The 20,526-nt window shown below is 44.0% G+C and overlaps 7 non-coding genes across 7 annotated transcripts; all 7 read right to left on the bottom strand.

Moving 5' to 3' along the window:
* Window positions 1–2,709: 2,709 nt before the first annotated feature.
* trnas-aga (transfer RNA serine (anticodon AGA)) lies at window positions 2,710–2,791 on the bottom strand. The gene has a single exon. It is a non-coding gene; the product is annotated as a tRNA-Ser (tRNA).
* A 3,584-nt stretch (window positions 2,792–6,375) lies between these two features.
* On the bottom strand, window positions 6,376–6,447 carry trnah-gug (transfer RNA histidin (anticodon GUG)). Its single transcript has one exon. It is a non-coding gene; the product is annotated as a tRNA-His (tRNA).
* Window positions 6,448–6,836: 389 nt separating this feature from the next.
* On the bottom strand, window positions 6,837–6,909 carry trnak-uuu (transfer RNA lysine (anticodon UUU)). The gene has a single exon. It is a non-coding gene; the product is annotated as a tRNA-Lys (tRNA).
* Window positions 6,910–7,562: 653 nt separating this feature from the next.
* On the bottom strand, window positions 7,563–7,634 carry trnah-gug (transfer RNA histidin (anticodon GUG)). Its single transcript has one exon. It is a non-coding gene; the product is annotated as a tRNA-His (tRNA).
* A 1,110-nt stretch (window positions 7,635–8,744) lies between these two features.
* On the bottom strand, window positions 8,745–8,816 carry trnah-gug (transfer RNA histidin (anticodon GUG)). The gene has a single exon. It is a non-coding gene; the product is annotated as a tRNA-His (tRNA).
* A 9,949-nt stretch (window positions 8,817–18,765) lies between these two features.
* Window positions 18,766–18,847, bottom strand: trnas-aga (transfer RNA serine (anticodon AGA)). The gene has a single exon. It is a non-coding gene; the product is annotated as a tRNA-Ser (tRNA).
* A 126-nt stretch (window positions 18,848–18,973) lies between these two features.
* On the bottom strand, window positions 18,974–19,046 carry trnak-uuu (transfer RNA lysine (anticodon UUU)). Its single transcript has one exon. It is a non-coding gene; the product is annotated as a tRNA-Lys (tRNA).
* Window positions 19,047–20,526: the final 1,480 nt, after the last annotated feature.

Here is a 20,526-nt window from a genome sequence, read left to right as displayed (position 1 = left end):
GTATGACCCGCCGAGTCCATCTTTTGTTTGGTCGGTCGTTCTGTCAGGGTTGTGGTGCGGGTTGAAGAAGAGTCTGAGGCAAGAAGGCTCCAATTTAAACATTTACTGATAACAAACTCAAAACAGGTACAGGCAGGCAAACAAAACTCATACTAATACCACTATACATAGACGACGACCGACAAAGACTGAATGAACAGAAGCAAACTAAATACAGAGACAAATGAACACTAACGAGGTGAAGACAGGTGACACAGATGATGATGACGAGGGACAGGTGGATAATGAGGGAGTGAGTACAGGTGTGGAGACAAGGAGGATTCTGGGTAGTGTAGTGAAGATGACTAAGACAGACAGGTGCAGACGAAGACTGTGACAGAGATCGTCACTTTGCGGTATAATATCTATATCGGTTGGATCGGTTCCATATGATATAATTAAGTCTAGTGTATGATTTAGACGATGAGTGGGACCATTGACGTTTTGCTTGACCCCAAAGGAATTTAATAAATCTGTAAACGCAGTCCCTAACGCATCATTTGTGTTATCTACGTGTATGTTAAAATCTCCAACAATTATTGCTTTATCGACATTGACCAATAGATCTGAGAGAAAGTCTGCAAACTCTTTTAGGAAATCAGTGTAGGGCCCTGGAGGTCTATATACAGTAGCCAAGGCTAGAGATAATAGGGATTTCTTTCTTACATCTAAGAGCGTAACATTTAGCACAAGTACTTCAAACGAATTAAACCTGTGACCTGTTTTCTGAGTAACATTAAGAATATCTCTATAGATTGTTGCAACACCGCCGCCACGACCGATCAGACGGGGCTCATGTTTATAACAGTATCCTGGCGGAGTAGACTCATTTAGACCGAAATACTCATTTGGTTTAAGCCAGGTTTCAGTAAGGCAAAGTACATCGAAGCTATTATCTGTGACCATTTCATTTACAATAACCGCCTTAGGTGTGAGCGATCTAATGTTTAGAAGACCTAGTTTTAGAAATTGTTTTTGTTCACTGATATTTAGATTTTCTGGTTTAATTACAATAAGATTTTTCCTAGATCCTACACTAGATTTATTGTTTGGCCTCACTACACGAGGAATAGACACAGTTTCTATATAATGTTCTACACTACTTATATCAATTAAGTTGGGACAGCAAAGACTGTGAATTGGACTTTGACTTACTAGTCAGATGGTGTGCAACGTCTTGGAGATGTTGTCCGACAGCACAGCCGCTCCGATTCTGCTGGGGTGCAGGCCATCAGCACGGTAGAGCCTAGGTCGCTCCCAGAACAGATTCCAATTATTTACAAAGAGCAGTTTCTGTTCATTACACCATGACATTAACCATTCATTTAGAGCAAATAGTCTACTGAACCTTTCTTGTCCTAGTCGGTACGTGGGAAGCGGTCCAGACACGATGATCGTTGCCTCAGGCGCTGTGCTGCGTACCGCCTCGATCAGGCTCCTGTAGTCCTTCTTCAGAACCTCCGTCTGCCGCAGCCTGATGTCGTTCGTTCCCGCATGGAGGACAACGGCTCCGACGCGCTCGTCACCGTTCAGAATCTCGGGAACCTGTGCGGCGACATCAAGAACACGAGCACCAGGAAAGCAGTGAGTGCGCACCTTACCCTTACCTGAGGTAGCGCGGACATGACGGACCATGGAAGTGCCGATGATCACGGCGTCGTCGCGTTCCGACTCGTGAAGAGGGGAGAAGCGGTTCCGGGTGGAGATCTCGAAGACCGGGAGGGGCGGAGAGGTTCTTGCTCTGGTCCTGGCTCGTGTCTTCCGCTGTGGGATCACCCAGGGTCCATGGTGTTGTGTAGGTGCCGGAGTGAATGAAGCCAGAGATGATCGCGTCCTCCTGGGCAGAGAAACGCACGGAGTAGAGGAAGTCGGAGTCAAAAAGTTACTAACCACTGACTTGTGAGCATCGGCGCGTGACGTTTCAAGCGCTGATCGCCGATCCCGCAGCTCGGCTTGCCTCTCCAGCAGACCACGGATCTGTTTCTCCACCGATTCCAGTTCCAATCGTACTGAGATCAGCTCGAATGTATCCTCACCTGCACTCAGAGGTAACGTTAGACACACATCCGATATGTTCGCCATTATAACAGATGAACAGTAAATTAACAGTGATACTACCAATATCACTACTAATTTAGGACTGGAATGCTGGATATAACCTGTATCCTTTCAGTGAAACGGGTGTAAAATCAGACGGTCAATAGGCGCGAGCCCACGCGTGAAATGCTAGCGGGCTAAAGGCTAGTAGCCGAGATTCGCAAAGTTGGATCTAAGTAGCGATATCAAAGCAATCCGATTGTTTTTTTATAGGGAATAGTATCGAGGATAGGTTCACACGATATAAAAATAGAAAGTGCTTGTTAATAAATGAGTGGTAAAGAAGAAAATCAAGGATTAATGAATCAATTCGACGGAGCTCTAAACACAAACAAACACCGCCCGCGCATGCGCAGGTCAAAAATAAACTAACCACTATACGATCACGGCGAGCTACCGGTCTCCCCGACGTGTGGCTGAGTACAAAAGGGCCCTTGTCATCTTTAGCTTGCAGACAAAACTATTCCTTGCCAACATAACTCTTTTCAAGGGTAATATTGTCACAGTGACTTTTTTTCTTTTCATAAAGTTTTAGCAAGGTTTCCACCTAAAGCGGTCAAGGTTGCTGTCAAACGTAGTCGGCAGGATTCGAACCTGCGCGGGGATACCCCAATGGATTTCTAGTCCATCGCCTTAACCACTCGGCCACGACTACAAGCTGGCTGAAGGGGGCTTGTCATTTCGCTTGGTGCCTTGCAGCGTCGCTGCCCGAGGCCAGTGCAGGTGCAGTGCACGAACTCAACAGCAAAACGTAGCCCGAGATGTGTGCGTGTTGCGTGGGAACCAGAGATGCTCACAAGTCTCTGAGCTAGAGTCCAAGTCAAGTCTCAAGTCTCTGAGCTAGAGTCCAAGTCAAGTCTCAAGTCTTTGAGCTAGAGTCCAAGTCAAGTCTCAAGTCTCTGAGCTAGAGTCCAAGTCAAGTCTCAAGTCTCTTGTGGTTATAGGCCTAAGTGTTGCATCACGTACAGCGACCCATCCATTTTGCTTAGAACACTGCATAGCTTTATATAAGGAATTCAAAGCATGTAATATGTTAGGTTACACTTTATTTCAATAGTCCACTTTAGACATTCTACTAATGTACATTTTCAACTACATGTCAACTAACTCTCATTAGAGTATTAGTAGACTGTACTGTAGTAGACTGTCAGGTTATGATGTGGGTTCGGAGAACAAGTTGACTTGTAGTTGCCAAGTTACTTATAGTCAGTAGAATATCTGTTGGGGAACCAACAAAATAAGATATTATAATATATAATTAGCAAATATTAAGCAGACAGCCTACTAATACTCTAATGAGAGTTAGTTGACATGCAGCTGCAAAGTTACTTATAGTTAGTAGAATGTATAAAGTGGACTATCAAAATAAAGTGGTACCATATGTTATTATGACTCCTTTATCTATTAGCATACAGTATCAGCTTTAATTTTGGTATATAATCAGTGTAAACAGGCTATTGCAACATGACAAAAACACCAAGAATGCTTTACTTTTAGTTAATTTCTTTATTTTGCCTTGTAGCTTGAACATACCAAGACATAAGACCAAATATAGAAAATGATATAACTCGCAACACTAAAATTGACACACTCCTATTTAGTGCAAAACATCAGTGTAGCTAAATGCAAATAAACTATTGCATCCAAATGAAATTTTTAACACTACAGTGCACTTCCAAAACATTAAAATGCTCAAAATCTTTAGTGTAAATGTGAAGCAACTGACCAACTTATGGCATGTAACTTGTTAAGAACAAAATGTTTAGAAATAAAAAAATCCAAAGGGTGAGATCAGACTGGTTAACCTTCTCTTCTCTCAACACACTAGGTATGGACCACAAAACATTTCTGGCTTCTTCTGGCTGCACTGCCTATGCAACTAATCATAGCTTATATACTGTAAGTCAACACATCCCAGACTCTCAAACCAGTGTAACGTTATAACTAAATGAAACAGTAACGTTACATGATCAACAATAAACCTGTTTGTAGACAACGGGCAGCCAGCGGCACGTAAATGATTAACGTTACGTTAATCGACCACCACAAGTTTGGCAATTAAACAAACGCTCATTCATATTTCATAAGGAAGACAGTCGGAGTTAACCTCTCGTAACGTTAGGTAGCTAAAGCAATAAGCAAGCTAACGGTAGATGGTCAATGCTGAGCTAAACATGTTTACTCACCTATCAGGGTACGTTTTCAGATGCCTGATAAAATTAGATGTGGTTGAGCCAGAATCTTTTATCGTGATACTGCATATTTTGCATTGAGCGCTTCTTTTGAGCGCGTCTTGTTTGAAGTTTTTGAACCCAAAGCTAACGATGAATGGCACAGCAGCGGCCGGTGCAGTCGAACTTTTTGTTTGTTATCCTCTCATGTGCGGTCGCGCGCGCGCTGCCAGCAATAGGCCACGTAGTACGTGGTTACGTAGGCAGGTTATAGGTAACGGAGGGAGGGGGATAACAGCGAGCTCATCAGACGTTTCCTAAAAATAAACATTGTTCACGAGTCCCGCAGCTCGAGTCCGAGTCGAGTCTGAAGTCTTTCGAGGACGAGTCTCAAGTCGAGTCTGAAGTCACTGTGTGTGGGACTTAAGTCGCACTCGAGTCCGAGTCTCAAACTCGAGTCCCCATCTCTGGTGGGAACCCACATCAAAATGAATCGTATCGGCTGAAAGAAAAAAAAAAGATTCTCCCATGCATCGCATTCAATTCTTCGACGATTAAGAACGGCCGTCCAAACGTCTGCTATGTCAAAATATACTTGCGCATTAGTGGGAATGCAGCCTATTAGACGGCTAATAATAATCAACCGACGATAATGCTAGGAAAAAGAACAACATCTCACTGCTTCTTGTCTGGAAAGCATCTTTACATGCTTTAATGCTGTGGACTTGCCGCGCTCTTTTCGTTATTGTAAACTTGCTTCAAAGGCGCAGCTGTTTGTAGCAAATAGCAAGTCCACTGCACTCTAGGTAACAGCCAGCGAGTGTACTGACACCTAGCGATTAGAAAGTATACCAGCACCATATTCTCTCTGAAGCAAGATTCTTCCAAACTAAATGGGAGCGTTTGGTTTTCAGTCTTTTCTCTGAGGGTTCAAACCTGAGAGCTCGTGCTCTCAAAGAAGGTCCCAGTGGCAATTCACTCAAACATCCAGAGCACGTCAAGGACGCACCGTGCAACAACAAAAAAAAGTGGTCTGACAGACAGGGTGAGGAGAGGTGGTAACGTGGAGCTCAATTTCAAAGGCACCCAGAAAAACTTGCCGTGACCCGGATTTGAACCGGGGTTGCTGCGGCCACAACGCAGAGTACTAACCACTATACGATCACAGCGAGCTACCGGTCTCCCCGACGTGTGGTTGAGTACAAAAGGGCCCTTGTCATCTTTAGCTGACACTTGCTATTTGCTCCAAACAACTGCGCCTTTGAAGCAAGTTTACAATAACGAAAAGAGCGCGGCAAGTCCACAGCATTAAAGCATGTAAAGATGCTTTCCAGACAAGAAGCAATGAGATGTTGTTCTTTTTCCTAGCATTATCGTCGGTTGATTATTATTAGCCGTCTAATAGGCTGCCGGGCTCTTGCCCGAGATGTGTGCGTGTTGCGTGGGAACCCACATCAAAATGAATCGTATCGGCTGAAAGAAAAAAAAAAGATTCTCCCATGCATCGCATTCAATTCTTCGATGATTAAGAACGGCCGTCCAAACGTCTGCTATGTCAAAATATACTTGCGCATTAGTGGGAATGCAGCCTATTAGACGGCTAATAATAATCAACCGACGATAATGCTAGGAAAAAGAACAACATCTCACTGCTTCTTGTCTGGAAAGCATCTTTACATGCTTTAATGCTGTGGACTTGCCGCGCTCTTTTCGTTATTGTAAACTTGCTTCAAAGGCGCAGTTGTTTGGAGCAAATAGCAAGTCCACTGCACTCTAGGTAACAGCCAGCGAGTGTACTGACACCTAGCGATTAGAAAGTATACCAGCACCATATTCTCTCTGAAGCAAGATTCTTCCAAACTAAATGGGAGCGTTTGGTTTTCAGTCTTTTCTCTGAGGGTTCAAACCTGAGAGCTCGTGCTCTCAAAGAAGGTCCCAGTGGCAATTCACTCAAACATCCAGAGCACGTCAAGGACGCACCGTGCAACAACAAAAAAAAGTGGTCTGACGGACGGGGTGAGGAGAGGTGGTAACGTAGAGCTCAGTTTCAAAGGCACCCAGAACAACTTGCCGTGACCCGGATTCGAACCAGGGTTGCTGCGGCCACAACGCAGAGTACTAACCACTATACGATCACGGCGAGCTACCGGTCTCCCCGACGTGTGGCTGAGTACAAAAGGGCCCTTGTCATCTTTAGCTTGCAGACAAAACTGTTCCTTGCCAACATAACTCTTTTCAAGGGTAATATTGTCACAGTGACTTTTTTTCTTTTCCTAAAGTTTTAGCAAGGTTTAAACCTTAAGCAGGCGCATGCTGTCAAACATAGTCAGCAGGATTTGAACCTGCGCGGGGATACCCCAATGGATTTCTAGTCCATCGCCTTAACCACTCGGCCACGACTACAAGCTGGCTGAAGGGGGCTTGTCATTTCACTTGGTGCCTTGCAGCGTCGCTGCCCGAGGCCAGTGTAGGTGTAGTGCACGAACTCAACAGCAAAACGTTGCGCTCCTCAAAAAAAAGAGGCTCGATCGCCCGAACAGGGACTTGAACCCTGGACCCTCAGATTAAAAGTCTGATGCTCTACCGACTGAGCTATCCAGGCTCTTGCCTGAGATGTGTGCGTGTTGCGTGGGAACCCACATCAAAATGAATCGTATCGGCTGAAAGAAAAAAAAAAGATTCTCCCATGCATCGCATTCAATTCTTCGACGATTAAGAACGGCCGTCCAAACGTCTGCTATGTCAAAATATACTTGCGCATTAGTGGGAATGCAGCCTATTAGACGGCTAATAATAATCAACCGACGATAATGCTAGGAAAAAGAACAACATCTCACTGCTTCTTGTCTGGAAAGCATCTTTACATGCTTTAATGCTGTGGACTTGCCGCGCTCTTTTCGTTATTGTAAACTTGCTTCAAAGGCGCAGCTGTTTGTAGCAAATAGCAAGTCCACTGCACTCTAGGTAACAGCCAGCGAGTGTACTGACACCTAGCGATTAGAAAGTATACCAGCACCATATTCTCTCTGAAGCAAGATTCTTCCAAACTAAATGGGAGCGTTTGGTTTTCAGTCTTTTCTCTGAGGGTTCAAACCTGAGAGCTCGTGCTCTCAAAGAAGGTCCCAGTGGCAATTCACTCAAACATCCAGAGCACGTCAAGGACGCACCGTGCAACAACAAAAAAAAGTGGTCTGACAGACGGGGTGAGGAGAGGTGGTAACGTGGAGCTCAATTTCAAAGGCACCCAGAAAAACTTGCCGTGACCCGGATTCGAACCGGGGTTGCTGCGACCACAACGCAGAGTACTAACCACTATACGATCACGGCGAGCTACCGGTCTCCCCGACGTGTGGATGAGTACAAAAGGGCCCTTGTCATCTTTAGCTTGCAGACAAAACTATTCCTTGCCAACATAACTCTTTTCAAGGGTAATATTGTCACAGTGACTTTTTTTCTTTTCCTAAAGTTTTAGCAAGGTTTCAACCTAAAGCAGGCGCATGCTGTCAAACATTGCCGGCAGGATTCGAACCTGCGCGGGGATACCCCAATGGATTTCTAGTCCATCGCCTTAACCACTCGGCCACGACTACAAGCTGGCTGAAAGGGGCTTGTCATTTCGCTTTGTGCCTTGCAGCGTCGCTGCCCGAGGCCAGTGCAGGTGCAGTGCACGAACTCAACAGCAAAACGTTGCGCTCCTCAAAAAAAAGAGGCTCGATCGCCCGAACAAGGACTTGAACCCTGGACCCTCAGATTAAAAGTCTGATGCTCTACCGACTGAGCTATCCGGGCTCTTGCCCGAGATGCATGCGTGTTGCGTGGGAACCCACATCAAAATGAATCGTATCGGCTGAAAGAAAAAAAAAAGATTCTCCCATGCATCGCATTCAATTCTTCGACGATTAAGAACGGCCGTCCAAACGTCTGCTATGTCAAAATATACTTGCGCATTAGTGGGAATGCAGCCTATTAGACGGCTAATAATAATCAACCGACGATAATGCTAGGAAAAAGAACAACATCTCACTGCTTCTTGTCTGGAAAGCATCTTTACATGCTTTAATGCTGTGGACTTGCCGCGCTCTTTTCGTTATTGTAAACTTGCTTCAAAGGCGCAGTTGTTTGGAGCAAATAGCAAGTCCACTGCACTCTAGGTAACTGCCAGCGAGTGTACTGACACCTAGCGATTAGAAAGTATACCAGCACCATATTCTCTCTGAAGCAAGATTCTTCCAAACTAAATGGGAGCGTTTGGTTTTCAGTCTTTTCTCTGAGGGTTCAAACCTGAGAGCTCGTGCTCTCAAAGAAGGTCCCAGTGGCAATTCACTCAAACATCCAGAGCACGTCAAGGACGCACCGTGCAACAAAAAAAAAAAGTGGTCTGACGGACGGGGTGAGGAGGTAACGTGGAGCTCAATTTCAAAGGCACCCAGAACAACTTGCCGTGACCCGGATTCGAACCGGGGTTGCTGCGGCCACAACGCAGAGTACTAACCACTATACGATCACGGCGAGCTACCGGTCTCCCCGACGTGTGGCTGAGTACAAAAGGGCCCTTGTCATCTTTAGCTTGCAGACAAAACTATTCCTTGCCAACATAACTCTTTTCAAGGGTAATATTGTCACAGTGACTTTTTTTCTTTTCCTAAAGTTTTAGCAAGGTTTCAACCTAAAGCAGGCGCATGCTGTCAAACGCAGTCGGCAGGATTCGAACCTGCGCGGGGATACCCCAATGGATTTCTAGTCCATCGCCTTAACCACTCGGCCATGACTACAAACTGGCTGAAGCGGGCTTGTCATTTCGCTTGGTGCCTTGCAGCGTCGCTGCCCGAGGCCAGTGCAGGTGCAGTGCACGAACTCAACAGCAAAACGTAGCCCTCCTCAAAAAAAAGAGGCTCGATCGCCCGAACAGGGACTTGAACCCTGGACCCTCAGATTAAAAGTCTGATGCTCTACCGACTCCGCTAAAGCTGGGGAACAATAGTCTGTATAAGATGGGGAAGAATTGAGGGGGAGGGGCGCGAGGGGAGGGGCGCGAGGGGAGGGGCGCGAGGGGAGGGGCGCGAGGGGAGGGGCGCGAGGGGAGGGGCGCGAGGGGAGGAGAAAAATCACAGAGATCCGGGTTCGATCCCCAGCAAGAACATGAGTTTTCTTGCTGGGTCTAATGTCTTTTTTTATTCATTTCAAGATTTATTTAGTGCAATATAAGGGATGCATTTCAGCTTGCAGGCAATTAACCATTTATTTAATTATTAACACATTGCATTTAAATTTTTTCTTCTTTTGATCAAAAGGAGGTACTGAACCACATTTTTAGGGACTTCCCAATGATCTAACTTTATAAACACTCTGCATTGATGACCCAGTATTATCAAATGGTAGAATGGAAGAACATTTAGTGTACTGATATATTGCAGGAGTATCTAATAATGATTAATAGTAAACTACCACCTATTACTGTAACCTTGATTTAAAAAATAAATAAACAGTATGGGCATTCTGCATGTATCTCTTCTTTTATGTAATTTGACTTCGGACACTCCACCTAAGCCTGCTATATCACATCACTGTCACTATCAGCCATTAACAAAACAATAAACATAAAACAGATCAATAAAATATTTAAAAAATATTTTTTATTCTTTTCACGTCGAAATATAAAACATATAATGTACACTTTATAATATACATAGAAATATACAACATTCAACAAAATATGTACAAACAAATCACGTTTGGTATAGTATTTAAAATAAATCACTATTTACAAGTAAAAAGAAAACAAACAAACAGAACTGAACTATATACAACCCATTAACCTAGAACAAATACAACAGTTTGTGTATATGTTGTGGGCAGCACAATGAATCACAATCAAATTGAATAAAAAAAAAAAAAAAAAAAAAAAAAAAAAAATCAAATAAAAAATAGTGCAATTATTTCGGTATTAGTTTTGCAAAACAACTAAATATTTTACTATAATAAAAACAAAATCTTCACAACATAAAATACAATGATGTACTATTTTCTCATCATTCTAAGCCACTGCTCTTTGGTTAGGGTCTCCCTGTTTGGGCAGTAAATTCTGCCTTTGAACTGGCTATGGCCAGTGTCTGTGGTGCGTGGCTCTCCACATTTAGTGCATCTGTTGGATGTGACTGTTCTAGTGTATTTACGCTTTTCTTTTTGTGGAGTGTCTTGCATTTGACAAGGGCCAGTTGTGCTCTCAGAATGTGGTGTGCAAACTCTACTGGGTGCAGTGGTCTGGGGTGGCGGCAGAAGCAGAATGCTACTTGCTGTAGTGGTTGGTGGCACTATTAGTGGCATGTAAAAAACTCCTGGCTGAGCTGTATGTTGTTTTGGCTGTATGGTTCTCAGCTCAGCTCTATCTTTGAAAACTAGCTTGGTTTTTGCCAACCCAGCCGTGTCAGGTGGCATGTTGTAAGTGTGTTCATGCATGTGTGGTGTGACTTGAGTGGGCCTAGTGTTTACTGGGAGTAGTGGTTCACTGGCAACAGGGCGTTCATCAGGCAGTACCAACCCTTGCATCAGAATTGCAACTTCTTGTGCCTTGAATCTTTTGTTATGCCACTGTATCAACGTGGTCTGATTTACAGTAACAAGTTGCAGAGTTGTATCTTTCATAATAATGCCGTTGATTAAAATGAGCTGTCGAATCTTTTTATAATCATTTAGAATTAGTGACCATCTTGAAAGGGTTTGGTGTCCAATTTTCTTGGGGCTATTATGAATGTTGCACAATCTGATAAATATTGTTTCTACAAGACGGCTGCAGTTTGGCCACTGAGCAGCTGAACCAGTAGAACCAAGTACACACCTTTTTGTGCTTTCAACTCCTGCAAATACAGCCTTCTTTTTCGGAGACCTAAACCGACCAGTGAGCAGTCTCTCCTGATGTCGAGCAGCGTAAGAAATCCGGTCCTTATCGTGTTGCTCCAAGTTCTGCCAAAGACCCACAATGGTGCTGGCCTGCTGATTGGTAAGAGTGAGGCCTTTTTCATTTCTTAGCTCCACCAAGTATTCCGCAAGCTCATCAACACGATCCATTCCTGCCAAACTCTGTTCATCCACGGCCTAGGAGGAAGTATTACATTAGATTTGAAGTATTTCAAGAAGGTCAAACATCAATAAATATAAAGCATACTGGTATTTCTCTTACAACTTGCTCTGAAGATGTAGATTGTCCAGGTAACCCAGACGGGACCCCCATCAGGTGAGTGGACTGGACAGGAGGAGCAGACACATGTTGGACCCCCAGCAGGTGAGCGGACTGGACAGGAGGAGCAGACGCATGTTGGACCCCCAGCAGGTGAGTGGACTGGACAGGAGGAGCAGGTGCAGACGGGACCCCCAGCAGGTGAGTGGACTGGACAGGAGGAGCGGGTGCAGATGGGACCCCCAGCAGGTGAGTGGACTGGACAGGAGGAGCAGACGCATGTTGGACCCCCAGCAGGTGAGTGGACTGGACAGGAGGAGCAGACGCATGTTGGACCCCCAGCAGGTGAGTGGACTGGACAGGAGGAGCAGACGCATGTTGGACCCCCAGCAGGTGAGTGGACTGGACAGGAGGAGCAGACGCATGTTGGACCCCCAGGAGGTGAGTGGACTGGACAGGAGGAGCAGACGAATGTTGGACCCCCAGCAGGTGAGTGGACTGGACAGGAGGAGCAGACGCATGTTGGACCCCCAGCAGGTGAGTGGACTGGACAGGAGGAGCAGATGCATGTTGGACCCCCAGCAGGTGAGTGGACTGGACAGGAGGAGCGGGTGCAGATGGGACCCCCAGCAGGTGAGTGGACTGGACAGGAGGAGCGGACTGACCAGAAAGCTCAGGAGCACAAGAAGCAGGTAGCACTGAGATCATATCAGATGTGTCCAAAAGTAAATCGGCAAGAGTGACCTCAATATGTTCAAGTTCTTCAAAGCCCTCATCAGTCTCTACTGGCTCTTCCAACTGCTCCAGCAATGTATTTGCCTCCTCGGAGTCTGGCGCCATACACTGTAGAGGTTCATTGTTCTGCCTCAACAGGTACTGCACTCCAATCAGTTCACCTGAAAATGCAAAACCAATATTGAAAAAAAAAAAAAAAAAAAACTACATAGAAACAGAGAAAGAACTATGAGCATAAACATACAATATTAAATATGAATACCTGTGTACTTTGCGGGTGGTGTAAAAGAAGGAATCAGCTTCCTGCCAAAAACCTTCTCATAATCTTTATTCACGCTGTGAACCAGCTCGCCCGAGTATGTGCGCAGGCCCGAGGTCTCTGCCTCCAGAGCAGCTGCTGCCCTGTTGTGGTTCCAGCGATGTAGCCCATCTAGTAGGTAGATCTGGAAGTTGAGCGAGTTTGCACTGTTTCCTAAAGTAAATACAAAAAAACGGCAAAAAGGAATAAGGTCAAGTATTTCTGTTAAACATAAACATTATTGAGTTGCACGTACCTGGAATGAACCGGTTTAAGTGACAGTGGAATGACTCCAAAGATGTAGAACCTCTGGCACAGCGCAGTGTCTGCAGTTGCACTCCTCCCTTGGTGATGGTGCCAGTCTGTGTGTACAGCGCCACACCAGGTGGGTCCTGAATACACTTAACATGTCTCTTCTGAACACGCCAGATGTGCTGCATTCTGATGGGGTCCAGAAGAGGAACACCAAGGGCATCCTTACCCTTGTCACTGATGAGCTCACTGATGAGCTGATCCAACAGCCGGATGGTTTGGTCTTCTCCACGAGTCCTCCTCCTGCAGTGCAGCTCTAACTCTTCTTTTTTTATGTGCCGATCTAGCTGCTTCTCCGTCAGAGCCATCAGGCCTTGCTCTTTTAGCTGTGCTCTTTTTGCCTCTCTCAACTTGTTGACATCAGCAGCATCCCACTCAAAAATACATGCTGATATGCGAGCCATGAAAGTGGGATAGAGCTGGTGTGCATCAGTGGTGCATCCCACAGCCAGGCGTCGCATATAGTGCCAGATGTCGAGGCGAACAATCAAGTTAGGCCATCCAGCAAATCTGGCCTTCAGCTTGGTCTCACCCACATCCTTGCAGCAGCCACAGTCCACATAGAGAGCAACAGGAGGGTCTACACCTGCAGCTTTATACCTGCGAGAAATAATTATCAAAAATAATTAAAGAATTTCATCATCAAACAACAGTAAATTACAAATGCAAATTGTAAATAGTAAATTCTAAACTAAGGACAAGTTAAATTACATGTAAGTGAAAATGTATTACAGGTAACATACCTGTCTACCAAGCCAGCTGCCATAAGATCCAAACCTGGTCCCTCACCAGCAGTCAAGACACTGATGAGCACTTGACCCATCTCGTTACCAACGGATGTCAGCCACTGTGCAGTGCCTTTTGCCGGTCCTGAGAGCTTTTTAGTGATCTAAAACAAACATATATATTAAACCAATAGTAGCAACACCTTCAGTGGTTCTATTGCATTAATATAGAGCTTATGCGTGTAATGTCATAAAAAAATTTAGTGGTTATCTCTGCAATGTTCTTCTTGTTTTAATCTTTGAATTGTCCCTCAATTTGACATTCCATCTTATGTTATTGTTTAAGTTGTTCATTCATTTGAGGTTCCATTTCTATTTAGATTTAAATATAAATAGAATTTGCATAACCTCAGTACAATAATAATTAAAGATGTACCTTTCTGGTGGAATCCAGTTTTAAGATGGATCCATAAGTGGAGGTGATACTAGCCTTGATATCCTCCAGCCTGAACAGGATGTCTTGGCTGTACACCACTGAAAGCCACTTATAGCTGGGAATTGCCACAGGTTGGGGAGGCTCTTCAAATGTTGGTGGCATCAGGCAACTTTTGCTGGTAAAAGAAGCACACTCGCTGGTATACCGCGCAACCCTTTTCAGCCACTCTTCACTGTGGTTCTCTTTCAATTGGCCAATCAGTCGGACAGGGCCATTCCCCAGACCACGTTCCCGTAGGAGGCGTATCACCCTGATGTCACAGGCATATCTGTAATAAGAAATAAATTAAATATACATGGATAAGCAACTGACAAAAATCACACAATAATGTAACATACCGGCGGGTAAGAATGACCCTAAACTCAGAACGATGGGCCATGTCCAGCTGCTCAAGTATTTCCCTATTCCAAGACAGGTAGCTGCGGCGGCACTTGGAGCAAATCAGAGTCTCTGTGACCAGGTTGTAAAAGCGGTCAATGTCAAGGACCTGACGCACCCGTCTGTGAAGACCTCCACTAGTCAGAGGGCTTTTACAGGCTTGGTCCGCGCACAGCAGCCTGACTTTCCACAGCCTATACGGCATCCACAGCAGTAAGGGATGGGCAAAAAATCTGGCTGATGTTGGTGCCTGGTGGTAAATAAGGGATGGCTGTGGAGGGAAATACCACAACTGGAGATGATCCTGGAGCTCCAAATTCCCACGAGCACCAACTCTGAACAATCCTGTGGAGACCCATTGGTGATCCTCCTGGGGCATGGTTTTAGGCCACAGGAGAGGAACTGCAGCAGAGTGCTCAGGCTGGAATGCGCTCTGTAGACAGAAAAGGACAGGTCAAATAAAGACAAAAAAATACTAACCAAACATAGTAACAAGTGCAATGTTTTACCACATTTACTCCTAAACTCTGCCCCTCCACTGGCCGATGCCGTTGTTTTGGAGGCGGTAATGGAGGAGCAAGAAAAAATGATTCTGCACTTGGAGGCTGTGGTGGAGAGATGGTTTGAGGAGGACCACCTGCTAGCACTGGAGCCTCACACACACGGGCAGCTGCATTTGTAGCAGTGGTTGAATGAGTCTAAAATACAAGGTATAAAAAAATTGTATCATTGGAATTTTTTTTTGTAGCAAAGAAATAATAATTATTTATTACTTACATGAGCTTTCCGTCCAACATGTAAATTTGGCTTTGCACTCTCCACATGCTTTCCACCAAATCTGGACTTATTAAACTTTAAAGAGAGAAGTATTAATATGACAACTGTTAACCATTTTAAAACACATGCCATCATATGTACCGAGGAAAGGGTGAGCTTGGGCCTTTTCACCAAACTTGCGGGTGTAGTGTCAGCTGTGGGACGTTCTACTGGAGCAGTGGTTGGGAGCTGAAATATGACAAGAATATAAAATATTTCCGTTATGAATTCTCTCTCACATAAAGCTATAAAATCTACCTACCATTAAGGAGCTACATTGACCACTAGTTGATTGGTCTGCACTGCTTGTGGGTCTAGATGAGGCTGTAGGCACTTGCTGCTGCATAACAAAAATGTATAAAACAGTGCATATATACAGTATGAAATACAGTATGAAAGACTTAGAAAGATGATGGACAAAATCACCAGTGATTTAAAGAAAGCACAATACTACTGTTCTATTCTATGTTAATAGTATAAACAATAATGTATAAGAACCCCTTTCATGCAAATGACGTGACAAATTTAGATGTGGGTTTTTTATTCAGTTATTAGTGATGTAGTTAGTTTCAACCTTATGACCTTCTTTTACCTACTAAGCAATTTCCTCTGCTGTGGAACAGACCTGTTGCCAAACCAACCCAGATAGAAACAACAGAAATTGTCCAAGAATACATTAATGTTAAGAAATACCACATCTTTATATTGTGTGCACACTGCATCAACTGTAGTTAAACTGAAAGAGCCCAAATTAGCCTACCTTATGAGGATGAAATCCACACAAACACATCTGTGGCTGGGAGAAAAGCGTTAGCTGTCCTCTCAGCTGCAGAGGGCACTTCTCTATCTGTAAACAAAACAAAAGATGCCACTTATATTTATTTGTACAAGTTCTTGTTTTATGCTCATACTGTACATACTGAAAATATAATATGTCTACTACTCAAAATTAATATATATATATATATATATATATATATATTCCTTTTGATACTTTTTCTACATACCTTCTGATACAGACTGTACCACTTCTTTTGCCTTGGAGCAGGTCGGTTACCTGCATCTGATGGCCAGACACCAGTGGAGGCAAAAGACCTAAAGCGCGAGACCCACTCAGTATCATCCATAGCCTTGTGGCTTTTGGATTGTTGTTTGGACATTTTCTGTAATGACAGATACGCAGTTTTATTCATGTTATAGTGTAATTACATTAAGTCATCATGGCAAGGGCCCAAAATGAGGGATTACAGAGATGTTTTACGGAGGCAATCTTACTATTCCTAAAAAATAGAAAACGTAAGCCATTTCATTAACAATAAATAAAATAACTATAAATAACATACCTGAGCGGAATATAAATAACAGCGGGATATAAATAACTTAAGCGGTGTTTGTGCTCAAAAATTGACAAAAATTGACTACGTGGTCATTTTTCCTGGTCCAAAATGACCGCCACATTATAGCAGTTTATAAATCCAAAATAATGCATACTGTATATATCATCACCTAATGTTGTGATAGATCTTGTGATAGAGTTTTTGTAAACATTACAAATTTTGAACTTCTATTTGCTATTTATGGCCTGTATGCCTCATTGACCTGGGCTTCATACAAATTGTTTTGTAGTAAAACGTATAATGTAACTGTTATGGATTATTTTGACTATAACAAATACTCAGATTAAACATTGTGTTATTTCAACTGTGCCCATGTGTTAAGATGAACATGTGCCTGAATTTTATTTTATATACTTATTGTATTCTCATCCATTCACTTATGACTGGTCATTTTTTACCACAAGTGTATAAAAGTTAAACAAACACCCAACAGTTAGAGACATTATCCAAATTTATTTTGTTACATTTTATGCCAGTGTTACAGTAGACTAGTACAATGAGATTTATTGTACATTGATTTATCCATTTCCTATAAAGTAACAAACACTATCAGATATGCTATTTTACTAGTTAATCCTGTCAGAAAACAAAATAAGTTTCGTTACTGACAAAAATGTACAATTGCCAAGCTCGATGATAACGTTAGCTATAGCTAACGTAACGTTAGCTAACGTTACCTATACAAAAAAAATAAGGTTTGCTTGATGACTGAAGTTACACAAAGTCAGACAAAATCGAATAAAACTATTTACATTACAAATTGAGCTGCGACAATTATACCCTATTACTTACAATTACAGTTAACGTTAACTTACCTGATCGTTTTACGGAGCAATCTTGCTATTCCTAAAATACAGAAAACGTTCATTAACAATAAATACAATAACTATAAATAACATAACGTTACCTGAGCGGAATATAAATAACAGCGGTGACGTTTATGCTCAACGTGCGGTGATTGGTGTATGAAAAATGGACATTGCCATTTCATTGGACGGCCAAAAAAGAGAATATGAGCGGAGATTGGATGGAATCTGCTCAAACTCAAAGATGGACAAAAATGGACTATGTGCGGTGATTGGTCTATGAAAAATGGACCTTGACATTTCATTGGACGGCCAAAAATGGAGCTCGTAACGTAATTGGTTTTTTAAAGATGGAGCTCGTCATTGTATTGGATAGATTTTACAGACGCACGGCTGTCAGGTACCGCCATCCCGGCTCTTGCCCGAGATGCGTGCGTGTTGCGTGGGAACCCACATCAAAATGAATCGTATCGGCTGAAAGAAAAAAAAAAGATTCTCCCATGCATCGCATTCAATTCTTCGACGATTAAGAACGGCCGTCCAAACGTCTGCTATGTCAAAATATACTTGCGCATTAGTGGGAATGCAGCCTATTAGACGGCTAATAATAATCAACCGACGATAATGCTAGGAAAAAGAACAACATCTCACTGCTTCTTGTCTGGAAAGCATCTTTACATGCTTTAATGCTGTGGACTTGCCGCGCTCTTTTCGTTATTGTAAACTTGCTTCAAAGGCGCAGTTGTTTGGAGCAAATAGCAAGTCCACTGCACTCTAGGTAACTGCCAGCGAGTGTACTGACACCTAGCGATTAGAAAGTATACCAGCACCATATTCTCTCTGAAGCAAGATTCTTCCAAACTAAATGGGAGCGTTTGGTTTTCAGTCTTTTCTCTGAGGGTTCAAACCTGAGAGCTCGTGCTCTCAAAGAAGGTCCCAGTGGCAATTCACTCAAACATCCAGAGCACGTCAAGGACGCACCGTGCAACAAAAAAAAAAGTGGTCTGACGGACGGGGTGAGGAGAGGTGGTAACGTGGAGCTCAATTTCAAAGGCACCCAGAAAAACTTGCCGTGACCCGGATTCGAACCGGGGTTGCTGCAGCCACAACGGAGAATACTAACCACTATACGATCACGGCGAGCTACCGGTCTCCCCGACGTGTGGCTGAGTACAAAAGGGCCCTTGTCATCTTTAGCTTGCAGACAAAACTATTCCTTGCCAACATAACTCTTTTCAAGGGTAATATTGTCACAGTGACTTTTTTTCTTTTCCTAAAGTTTTAGCAAGGTTTCAACCTAAAGCAGGCGCATGCTGTCAAACGTAGTCGGCAGGATTCGAACCTGCGCGGGGATACCCCAATGGATTTCTAGTCCATCGCCTTAACCACTCGGCCACGACTACAAGCTGGCTGAAGGGGGCTTGTCATTTCACTTGGTGCCTTGCAGCGTCGCTGCCCGAGGCCAGTGCAGGTGCAGTGCACGAACTCAACAGCAAAACGTAGCCCTCCTCAAAAAAAAGAGGCTTGATCGCCCGAACAGGGACTTGAACCCTGGACCCTCAGATTAAAAGTCTGATGCTCTACCGACTGAGCTATCCGGGCTCTTGCCCGAGATGCATGCGTGTTGCGTGGGAACCCACATCAAAATGAATCGTATCGGCTGAAAGAAAAAAAAAAGATTCTCCCATGCATCGCATTCAATTCTTCGACGATTAAGAACGGCCGTCCAAACGTCTGCTATGTCAAAATATACTTGCGCATTAGTGGGAATGCAGCCTATTAGACGGCTAATAATAATCAACCGACGATAATGCTAGGAAAAAGAACAACATCTCACTGCTTCTTGTCTGGAAAGCATCTTTACATGCTTTAATGCTGTGGACTTGCCGCGCTCTTTTCGTTATTGTAAACTTGCTTCAAAGGCGCAGCTGTTTGTAGCAAATAGCAAGTCCACTGCACTCTAGGTAACAGCCAGCGAGTGTACTGACACCTAGCGATTAGAAAGTATACCAGCACCATATTCTCTCTGAAGCAAGATTCTTCCAAACTAAATGGGAGCGTTTGGTTTTCAGTCTTTTCTCTGAGGGTTCAAACCTGAGAGCTCGTGCTCTCAAAGAAGGCCCCAGTGGCAATTCACTCAAACATCCAGAGCACGTCAAGGACGCACCGTGCAACAACAAAAAAAAGTGGTCTGACAGAAGGGGTGAGGAAAGGTGGTAACGTGGAGCTCAATTTCAAAGGCACCCAGAAAAACTTGCCGTGACCCGGATTCGAACCGGGGTTGCTGCGACCACAACGCAGAGACTATACGATCACGGCGAGCTACCGGTCTCCCCGACGTGTGGCTGAGTACAAAAGGGCCCTTGTCATCTTTAGCTTGCAGACAAAACTATTCCTTGCCAACATAACTCTTTTCAAGGGTAATATTGTCACAGTGACTTTTTTTCTTTTCCTAAAGTTTTAGCAAGGTTTCAACCTAAAGCAGGCGCATGCTGTCAAACATAGCCGGCAGGATTCGAACCTGCGCGGGGATACCCCAATGGATTTCTAGTCCATCGCCTTAACCACTCGGCCACGACTACAAGCTGGCTGAAGGGGGCTTGTCATTTCGCTTTGTGCCTTGCAGCGTCGCTGCCCGAGGCCAGTGCAGGTGCAGTGCACGAACTCAACAGCAAAACGTTGCGCTCCTCAAAAAAAAGAGGCTCGATCGCCCGAACAAGGACTTGAACCCTGGACCCTCAGATTAAAAGTCTGATGCTCTACCGACTGAGCTATCCAGGCTCTTGCCCGAGATGCATGCGTGTTGCGTGGGAACCCACATCAAAATGAATCGTATCGGCTGAAAGAAAAAAAAAAGATTCTCCCATGCATCGCATTCAATTCTTCGACGATTAAGAACGGCCGTCCAAACGTCTGCTATGTCAAAATATACTTGCGCATTAGTGGGAATGCAGCCTATTAGACGGCTAATAATAATCAACCGACGATAATGCTAGGAAAAAGAACAACATCTCACTGCTTCTTGTCTGGAAAGCATCTTTACATGCTTTAATGCTGTGGACTTGCCGCGCTCTTTTCGTTA

Source organism: Rhinichthys klamathensis, unplaced genomic scaffold (genome assembly GCF_029890125.1).
Source record: "Rhinichthys klamathensis goyatoka isolate OS25496 unplaced genomic scaffold, OSU_Roscu_1.1 h1tg000313l_1, whole genome shotgun sequence".
In the NCBI taxonomy this organism is placed as follows: Eukaryota; Metazoa; Chordata; class Actinopteri; order Cypriniformes; family Leuciscidae; genus Rhinichthys; species Rhinichthys klamathensis.
Note: the sequence above shows the minus strand (reverse complement) of the source record. Positions and strands in the feature narration are given on the sequence as shown.